Raw genomic sequence first — 11,053 nt, forward strand, 5'->3', positions numbered from 1 at the left:
ACGGAAAAATATTAGTGAAACATTTTTTATACGAAAATAAATGTCAAACCAATCAGGCCTTTTCTCTCGCCGTGCCAACGTCACTCGCGAGCAAAGATTTTTTAGTTACCCCTTCAAAGAAAAAAAAACCACCGTGAAAACAATGCCCCAATGAAGGACGTAAGAGAATTTATAGAATGGTAAGCATAGTTTATATTGTCATGCGGCATCGGATCTTCAATACAATTTTTAAGAAAAAATGGCGGGTGGGGGGGCGGGAAGCTTATGTTTGGACATTGTCTAGGGATGAAAATTAGCGAAAATTAGGAAAAAAAAGACAGCTAAGTTAACAACGTTACAAAACATGCAACAGAGTTCTTTCTTAGAGTTACCCGCCGCGGTGGCTCAGTGGCTAAGGTGTTGTGCTGCTGATCACAAGGTCGCGGGTTCGATTCCCGATTCCCGGCCGCGGCGGCTGCTTTTCTGATGGAGGCAAAAAGCAAAAACGCCCGTGTGTACGAGATTTCGGCGCACGTTAAAGATCCCCAGGTGGTCAAAATTAATCCGGAGCCCTCCACTACGGCGCGCCTCATCGCCTGCGTTGCGTCGGCGCGTTAAACCCTAGAATCAATCAAATCAATCATCAATCTTTCTTAGAGTTATGCTACTTCTCTTTCTTAGGCGCTTAAGTTAACTTGAAATGGTGGCACTTCTAGTTTTTTAACTAACTTGGACAAAACTGGTCTGTGTCCTCACAGGACGCTAATAAAATACGATAAGTAGTAATGTTATTAACTAGAATTATTTTTATGTGTTCCATATTTCGGCGTCACCTTCTTCGGAGATTACGTTCTAAAAATATAGTGCGCAGTGAAACAATTTAAAAATGCATGGGCAGGATTATAGTAGAAAGCTTACATAAAAGTCATTAGATTGACGTGTGCACTCAATAATGCTTTCAAAGGAACAGCAAAGTAAGGTTATTTCGAAAACAAGAAAAATATCACGCCGTCCTTAAAATAACAAGCTCTTATATCGTAGGCACCTAACCGAAGCGATTAAAACAAGCAAAGCAAGAAAAAGTGTATTTGTGCTTGCACAGACATGTAATTTTTTTTCTCTCCGCCGCACATCACCGGCAGGTAATTTTATACTTCTGGCTGTACACAGACAACGTCATCATTTATTTAGGGGGCAACCCGGAAAATAATTGTAAATGCTCGCGTCTTTAACATACAAAAAAAGATCAACACCTGTTAGCGTCAGGGACCATCAAATAAAAAGTAGCTGCTTCATAAATACTCGTGACACCTAAATGAAACTCGTTTAGTACACCCTTTAGACGCAAATCGGCAATTGCGGCTTCTAAACACACACAACCGCCAAGCAGCCCACGCTGTTTTCGGTGCCTTTGGGCACATTTTTTAGATTCTCCGGTGGCGTGGTCCAGCGGTAGTGTGTCGGGTTCCGCGTGTCTGTCACTCGACCACGAGCGGCCAAAGGGCCTCTCGGAACGCCCACACGTGTTCGTGAATGCGCTAGGAAATGAATACAGCAAGGAGGGAAAAAGTTGCATGGAAACACAAAAGAGGAAGGGTCCAACGTCCTGAAGTTTCGCGAAGTTTTGGGGGAGCAATCCAAGGGAAAAAAAGAGACGAACCCGCCCGGGGGACCCGTTCCGGGAAGCGAGGGGTCTCGTGCGGGGAACTGGTTGCCTCCCTCGCAGTCCACCTCCCCACCCGCCTTCCTTCTCCTCCCTTCCTTTGCTGGTTCTTGGTTCTGGGGGGCGGTAGGAACAGAAACTGATTGTAACCTAGCGGCTACTCTCATACAGTTTGTCTTAGATGGAGAAATCATTTCTAGTTCCGGGGCATGAAGCACTTTCGCTGCAGCCACTTGCACCGAAGATTACGTGAGTCGCTTTTAAAGGGTCTAGGAGAACTCGTCAAAAGTGAACTCGTCGCAGCCAACTCGTCCTAGGTGAATTCGTCACATGGGGCAAGTCGTCATAGGCCATCTCGCACTAGGGAAACTCGTAACCTAGGGCAACTGGACACTCGGCCAGCTCGTCACAATTTACGTTTTTCGTCTATCATGTTCAAATGAAAGAGTACAATCGCTTGTATACACCATTTTCCTTGCTAGAGGTGGGCGCCGCCATTTGCTTTTTCTGACCGGACGCTAGCGCCGTCTATGAAGCGACCGCCGAAACTTCCGCGCTGGGCTGTTAAGTGCTCCGTTCTTTCCGTGCGTCTGCTCGTTACCCGTGCATTACCAAGTGAACCGTAGCACCGTAGTGGTTTGGCGTTAAGTTAGCGGTGCAGTGCTTGTGTGTGTGTGTTCTGTTTTGTTTTCATCATCTGCGGACGGAATTTAGGTCTTCATTTGCTGTCAGAGCGGAAAATGCCGATCCCGGCTGTTGCGAGCAGCAGTAGCAGTGTGGTGGTGGTGCCGGTGGTGGTCCGCAGTTCCGCGATGCAAACGTACCGGTATGGCACCGACTGACATAGAAATCGATATCGGGGAGTAAATACGTGTTTTCAAATCCACCGTGCTGGTTATGTTCACCGATTAGTCATGTTTACGGAAGCGCGGACGTCGAATGAGAAGCGCGCACAGCATATGTGGCTCACGGTGATCCGTGCTCGCAATGGACTTTCGACGAGGCGATTGATACGCTGTTGACATTGCAATGTAAAATAATCTTTCTTAGCTAGACTGATGACGGTTACTGACGAAACGAAATTATCTGGGCGGAAAAATAACACGACAGAACAACCAGTCAAATTACTATTCGAAGGTTGAGCAGCAGGGTCGATGTTCGGGTGAGTTAATTCTGGTTGATCATGATCGTGATTATGATTGGCCTAACTCTGCGCAGCGCATGTGGCCTGTCACTCGGAGCCCACCTTTGTGAAACCGCTGTTTTCACCACAAATTCTTTACGCGACCAGCAGTAACTGTTTTGTAATTTTGATTAGATTCCGTGACAACGCAAAAGAATTAGAAGCTTTTCCTTTGACCGCGTTGTGAACAGGTTGAGCTATTTTCCAAATGCAGCGTTCACGCGTATCTCGAGCTTCGTTTCCACATTGGGCTGCCTGCTTGTCCTGCTATCGACCAGCAGTGTGCGATGGAGAAAGTTATCCTTTCATATCGTTTGGCAGCTTATAATGCGTTGGCCTGAAAAAAAGTAAACAAAACGCCGTGATTTTAAAGGTTAGAGTAGACGAAAAGGGTATTGTTTAATGCCAATCGGCTGTAATGACCAAACAATATATGGTATTTTAAATTGACTACAAGGAACCAGAAGTTGTTGTAATGTTATATTGTATCGGCGCTCGTGAAAGATCCCCAGGTGGTCAAAATTAACCCGGAGCCCTCCACTACGGCGCGCCTCATCACCCATGAAGCGTCGTGGCGTTAAACACCATAATGAATCAAAGATTCAATCAACCAATCAATCAATGCTGTATGGTAAAGGATAAAGTTGCTTCTAACATTTCAGGGGGTTCCGTTCCCTGTCGCAGCTTTGCGTGTGATAAATGGATTTTGCTCCGTCTGCTTGCCGTCCAAGTGCACCCAACAAACCCTGTAGTTGGTCGTTAGTACAAAGTCGTTGCGATTTATCAGCGGCATCCACCGATATCTCAACTCGGTGTGTGTTGGGAAGCGATGCAGCAAAAACACGCCGCAACCGCACTGCATTTTCTCCAGGCAGTGTCGTGCACATGCGTGATGTCAGCGACTGTTTCTCGCTTTCTCTGGTTGTACAATAACCCACCACCGCGCAGTGCTGACCAAGTGACGTTTGCGCCTTGAACGGCATCGCAACATTGGCTAAAACAGTTGAAAGTTCCGCAAAAACTAAGCACGCGGTGCGAAATACCCCCTGTATACGCAGCGGAGCATACCGCGCCGAGCGATGTTAGCAGCCCAGCGCGCACAGGCAACACTGGTCGGCCGCCGAGAGAACTGGTTTGAGAGTATTTTCCTCCTTTCCCGGCTGCTTATGGAAAATGGTGTATATTGCTCATCTTATGCGTAAACATTCTTACACTCCTCCTTCAATTCACCACCCTTAATGTTTCCTTTGTCGTCTTCGAAGAACGCGCCAGCCAGACAGCGTATCTTATTTTTTTTTTGTGCAGCCAATTACGTGAGCCTTTTATATTCGATTTTGTTTGCCCGTTCTTTTTTTTCTAATACATTTTTTTTATTTTTGGTAAATGAGTGACGGCGCTATATTGGGATTGCGATTGCGTTCTGTGTTTTCGCTTTTCAGTATTTTGATCTTGTGTTTTCATGCCTGCTGACAAACGATGATTGTCAAGCTGGGTAACTTTCATTTTGTTAGTCTTCATACCACCTGAAAGTCAAGGCTGGACTTAAAAGTTGACACACCCCCCCCCACACACACACTCACAAAAAAGTGTGACGAATATTTTTTATAAGGAGAAGAAAAGCAAAAAAAAAAAAACCGGAAGTTGTGCTGAAACCGAAAATCCAATTTCAACTAGCACCTTCAAACAAACAAGAGGCCAACATTTTGCCCTATTTATAGATATATACACAAGCAGGCAAAAAGCTTCAAAATATAACGCATAAAGAAAAAAAAAGAAAAGGAAAGAAAACGCAACGAAAGAAAAAGTAGACCCCCCCCCCCCCCTCCACAGAAAAAGCGTGAGGAATATTTTTTGGAACGAGAAGAAAAAATAAAACTGAAAAGAAACCCCTTACCCAGTAAAAAAAATTTGAATTTTTTTGCAAGAAGTAGGGAAATAAGAAGGGGACAGAGGAACATGCGTTAAAATAGAAAAACAATTTCAACCACCGCCTGGAAACTAACAAAAGCAGGGGACCCCCCGAACTCTGAAGAGTTCAACGTGGGAGTAATGTATAAGATTAGAAGCCACTAACTTCCTCTCCCCATTTCCTCGACATCGGCCAAAAATGGAACCGCGAGATGAATTTTCCTAGCACGAGAAGGTCAGTGCTACCACTTTTCCTATTACGGGATCACCTAGAACGAGATGCCCTCTTTGACCAGTTTTGCCTATGACCAGTTTTCCTAGGACGAGTTGGGTGCGACGACTGAGCCGGTTCCCGGCCCGGCCATGCGGATTAGTCGGATGCATGTATGGCGCAAACTGGGTTCCTTCCCCGTACGGCGGCTGCTGTGAACATGCGCAGATGTGAGCGGCTGCTGCGAACAGAAAACAAAAGAAAGCTGCGCCCCTGGATACAGTTCGCAAATTTCTCAAGTGCGGAAACACGGACGGCGGACTTTCTCTGAACAGGCTGTGCTAAAAACGTTCCTGGCTGTTATGTGTTTAATGCAAGTGTTAGTCCTCAATAAGTTCAGAATGGAATAACTCGATCTGCTCGATTCATTGTCACAAACTACTCACGAACCGCTAGCATCACGTCAATTAAATCTTCTCTTAAACTTAGTGACCTTGCTGCTAGAAGGAAAATTGTGCGCTTGTGCCTCTTTCATAAGATTTACTTTACTAGCCCCATTCTAAAACAGGCTCTAATTTCTGCTCCACCCTACAACTCCGCAGGAAACAATCACAGATTCAAGGTAGGGGTTCCGCAGTGTCGCGCAAACCCCTACTTTCACTCGTTCATTCCCAAGACCTGCGACGACTGGAACCACCTCCCCGCCTCCATCGCCTACATTCCGCATCCTACATCATTCAAAACGGCTGTAACTAAGATTGTATGAAATGTAACCACTCCTCTCTGTAACGCCTTCAGGATTTGAGAGTATTTTAATAAATAAATAAATAAATAGATCTACAAGGAAACTCGTAGCAACAGTTCCCCGTCCACTCAGCAGGGCCCTGGCGCAAAATTAGGCGCAAAAAAAGCACTAAAATCCTTTTTTTTACGTGTTCTTGCTGTCGTTGATTTGTGTGTACATTCTCTTGGCACGGAGTAGTTACGGTAGGAAGTCTTGCTCGCAGGTGAAGGTAAGCTTAACAACCACGTGCGGATTTTATGAAGGGCGTTAGCACTCTTCGATTGCAAGGCAAACATACGTCCATTCGTTGTAGTGCGACACCACACACGCAAACAGCCGGTATATCGTGCTTACCTTGGATAGACGGCAAACGCCGCTGCAACGCGCCGTCCAAGCAGAGACTGCGTCCGCCCGACGACCGCGCGTAGAGGAGTCCGAAAACTTATAACACCACAGGACAGGCAAAAGAAATTCAGCGAAGGCAGAAAAAACGTGAAGGAGGGGTGTATCGCTCAACTCGAGCCGCAGGTGCCGGGCACAGAGGAGGAGGTAGTGAGCAGCAGTGAGAGGCGCCGAGCTGCTCGCCCTCACAAGGATAGCCAGGGTTGTCCATCTAAGGCCAATATTTTTCAGAAAAAGAAAATTTTCAAGGCCTCCACAGCGATACCGTCGTAACAACGCTGGCAAAGTGCAAGTGTTTTCGTACATATATATACGCGTTGAAATCAATGTTTTTGCTTTGCCGATTGCGTTGGAACACCGCCGCTTACATACTTGTACGCCGAGTTTCTCTCTAATACGCAGAGTTATGTCTGCCTTAGACAGCGCAGTAAGGGAAAGTATCTCGCTCAGTTTCTTTTATTATAAGTAAGCATCGAGGAGAAATTCTCAGTGCGTGTATTCATTTGAGATGTATTTTATCCGGCACTTCAGATAGCCTTTACGTGAATCTTGCAATTCAGCTACTGAAGCAGCGCATGTAGTGTACTCGAAATGTATTGCGGCAAAGCTTTATGAATACATTTAAAATGTATTTTCAATTAATATTTTTCATGCATTGAGAGTGTATTTCTACCATGTTTGTTCCACAAACGTAAAAGGCATTTGAAATGTATTTCGAACATATTCGGAGTATATTTCCATTCTTCAGCACACTTTTAAAGTATATACTCAGAGTGCTGCTCTGAATGTAGTTAGGTAAGTATATTTTTATTATATTTACAGTGCATTTAAACCATGATCGTTTAACGGGAAGAAATACATTTTCAATATATTCTGAATGTCTTAAGCGCACACTCGTGAGATTCAGTGCATTCTTAATCTATTTGGAGGGTACCTAAAAGCACGGTATTTTTCCCGCATTTTTATAATGTATTTTCAATAATTACTAAAAATTGAGAAAATGCAATTTTTAATGCACTTAAAATAGATTTACAAATACAAAGCATATTTGAAGTGCACTTCAAGCGTACTCGTGCGTATTTCAAACGTATTACTTTTCGCTAAGGGCTTCTATGTAATCTAGTAGGGTAATGGCAAGCTATTGCGAATATATCGTCTGGCCTTGAAAGAATCATTTGAATATTTTAAACAAAAACGTCTCGAGGGTGATCATCGTGCCATAACACGCGTAATGGCTGCCGTGCTTTTGCTTGTTGGCACCTTTGGCTGCTGCTGCGCGCACGCCACCAGACAACCGCTGGTTCATGTTGCTGTCTCTAGATTACTCTCAAGGTGTATTTCTGCAGATGAACGTGTGTCACAGCTTCCCCTGTTGTGGGATTTTGAGAAAACGTCCTATTAGAGACAGAAATTACAGGAGAAACTGATCCACCGGTGCACTGTGTCTTCTTAATACCGTCGGCATGCTGTTTTCTGATTACTTCGTGGTCTTCTTTGCCCTGGTGCTAAGGCATAAAACGTTCATTCTCCTTTTCATGCCCAATATTCGCACCTCTTGCCTTAGCATGCTTTGTAACTTTTGCAATAAGGATTTTATATATTTTTGCAGAACTCCAGTAGTGTGCTATTCTACTCACTATGCCGTTGTCAGAGTTATTTAGGCATTGAGCACTTCATTATTTTTTCGTGTCGAGGGAGCTTCTTTGTAAGGCTCCGAAACGCAAAGACGGACCATTGCCGTCTTCTGCATCCGCACGATTGCATAAACAACCTGGCCGCTAAGAGAAAAAAATACAAATAGTTGGGGTTCTTTGTCGGTTCAAACCAATAAACAAGCGAATAATAGTTATTAGAATGATGGCTGAGGGCCACGTAAGTGATGTTCTAACATGGAAGAGTCACGGACAAACCACTAGAGTCCTTTGGACGGTTCACGTCGTGGTGTGCGAAGGTGTGGGAGTTTTATTTAAATTAATTTGCAACTAAAACCTTCATCATGATGACAGTGCGTATAAAAAAACGTTGCATTCTTCATCAAACAAAAAATTAAGTAATAAAATGGGGCACATTGGTCTACACTCAATTGTTGCCCAGTTTGATTTTGCCCAATTGTGCCCAATACTACACTCAATTGTGCCCAATACGCACGCAAAACGCTGCTAAAATTGAGAAAACATAACCAATAGGAAGGTTAAAGCGCGAAGCACGGCTGCCGCTGTTTTCGAATGGCGTGCAAGAAATGCCATGTTACATCTAAGGCTGGACGAAGGCGTGAGCATATCGCCCATCCTCAATTTTAAATGAAAGAGGTAGAGAGGGTTGCACATTGAAACATCTAGCAGTGAAATACATATTTGTATTCGTTGCATAATGTGCGTTTTGCAGTATGCATACTACTGCTGGTTTTTTACGGTTTGAAATAAATTTTGAAAGTCTGCGCCTGCGCCCTATTACAGCGTGAACACGAAGTTGGAAAGAACTGCAGGAGCCGGAAGCAGCCCGCCGTTTCTGACCTGTTTACGATGTTCTTTCACAAAGTGTTCACTTATGTGCGAATGAAGTTTTTTCGAATAATGATTGGTGTGTGCGTAGCTCATGAAAAGAACAAGAAAAAAATTGAAAATCAGTGGGCATGTTCGAGGTCTCTTGGAACGAACCCTGTGCACCTCACCAGAAAAGTTAACCGGGTATAAAATTTATTCGTATTGACCTCGCCAAAAACTGGACATTCTTCATTTTTGTGCGAACGAAATTTTTAGAATGATACTGGGTGTCCTTTGATGTGCCAAAATGCTTCTCTACAGGCATGCCTGCCAGTTCTGAACCGATGTTATGTTCGTGAAGGTGTTCCCGAACCGTTCTTTGTCGCATCCCTCATAAATGTGATAGCGTGGTGGTCGAGCCGCCAGCAAAGGTTGCTGCCTTGGGTTTAACGACAGGAAGCCGAAGTTAAATTTAGCTGTTTTTTTGTATGGCAAAACATGAGCCGCAGTGATACATGAATAATAACCTTCTTGAAAACGTTGCAGTGCTGGACACGAGCAGAGCGACACCATGGATTCGCTGCTCCAAAATAAATTATACGCTCGCAGGCACCGCGTATTTAACCCCGAAACGTAACGGTAAAGAGTTGTCCTACCAGAGCATAGTGCAGACACACACAACACCCTTTCCAGGTTTCGTGAGCAACCGGCAGCAGAGACGCTCGTTGAGCCTGAGCAAGGGGAAAGAGGAGATCTTGCTTGCAGTGTCGTCCCCAAACGGGGCAAGTTTCAACAACTTGCAGATTCGTTGGGAGCCGCTGCAACGGTTTGAGTAGCCGACAGCTAGGCGCCCACGCGGAGATCGCACGTTGTGGTAGGCTCTGCTACAAAGCACAGGAGCACTGCACGAAGCTTACAGTACGCGACGCCGGAATAGCGGCGGGCTGAATCGTAACAGCTTCTCCACCGGGGGTACGAGATCTCGATGGATAAGGGTCCTCACCTGTTGTCCTAAGGGATGCTCTCGAATAGAAGTGCCCTGAATACGCTACACGGTGCTACACGCCTGGGCCGAACAACACTGTGCTCGGGCTTCACAAGGGCGGTCACTGGACTACAGTCAAACCCGGTTATAGCGAACTGCAATATGCACCAGGATTAGTTCGATATAACCGAACCCGCATATAACGAGTTTATTATTACGCGTTCGCAATACCAGGGAATCCCATTGCCATCCCCGCATGCAGAAACGAACATAATAAAGTATTTTATTACCTACACAAAACAATCGGCTTATTGCAAATAAAAGAGCTACTTTCCGCCTTAACTGCCTGCTTCCAAAAAAAGCGGTGATTTTTTTCCCTTTTTTTGGCAGCGTAAACTAGCAAAGCATTCTTTATACAAGACATTGTTTGCACCAGTTCGAGTCCGTGTCCGTCAATATCTAATAAATATTGGCGGAGGACATCGGCTGCCGGAAGAACTTCATTAATCGTCGGGCGGCTTTCACTGGCGACATCCTGTGCCTCCTCCGTTCATTTCATCAGCATTACGACGGTGCTGCTTACGGTGCCAGTGTCGGAGGGGCTTACAGTGACGGCCACGCCGTCGTCGACACAGGAAATGTTCGAACGACACTCCTTTCGGCACAGCATCGGGAAGGTTGGCGAGCTGCCGTCTTGGTCCGGACTAACTGACTGGGCGAGTTCCGTCGTGAGTTCCGCGCGTAGGAAACAGTTACGGAAAGTGCCGGGCCTCGTGTCACTCTATACGAGGCGCAATGTCTCACTCGCCGCCTTTGCTTAGTGGCCGCGGCCAATCAAGATCTCAATCGCCACTCCAAGACCATGCATTTTGGGGGCCATTCTAGGAATGCCGAGCTCGATATATCCGAAGTCAAGTTAGTTATAAGGAATGTGTTTCGGGTCTATTTCCGTAACTGATTTATTTTAGTTCAATGTATAGCATATTTCGCTCTATCCTGGTTTGTTATAGGCGGGTTTGACTCTAGTTGCTCTGCAACAATGCCGCTGGCTTGGTCAGGTAAGCGACACAACAGCGCAAAAAACACAACTGCATCACCGGCAACTGCGAAGACAAGTGCACACTGAAGCTCTACGAGGCTTTTAGTTCTGATAAAAATAGGCGAGCAACAAACTACACTCGTCATCTTCTTGCCCAGCATTACTTACCAAGCGCGCGAACTTGACACGCTGAATTTTTCGTGATTAGAAATGTCCAAATCAAAAAGAAATGCAATCGTAAATGGCGAAACCTGCTTCAGGAAAAACAAAGAAATCGAAACAGTCAGGCGGCTATGGGCCACTTCTCTTGCTGAGGTCTACGATTTGAGGTCTCGGCATTGCCCTGAGCGTTCCCCGTTCTGAATGGCACATTAAACTTCTGCTACCACGTGGGAGGACACCGGTCATCCTTTGTG

Source organism: Haemaphysalis longicornis, unplaced genomic scaffold, assembly GCF_048455015.1.
Source record: "Haemaphysalis longicornis isolate Haplotype H1 unplaced genomic scaffold, Haemaphysalis longicornis Haplotype H1 scaffold_14, whole genome shotgun sequence".
Lineage (NCBI taxonomy): Eukaryota > Metazoa > Arthropoda > Arachnida > Ixodida > Ixodidae > Haemaphysalis > Haemaphysalis longicornis.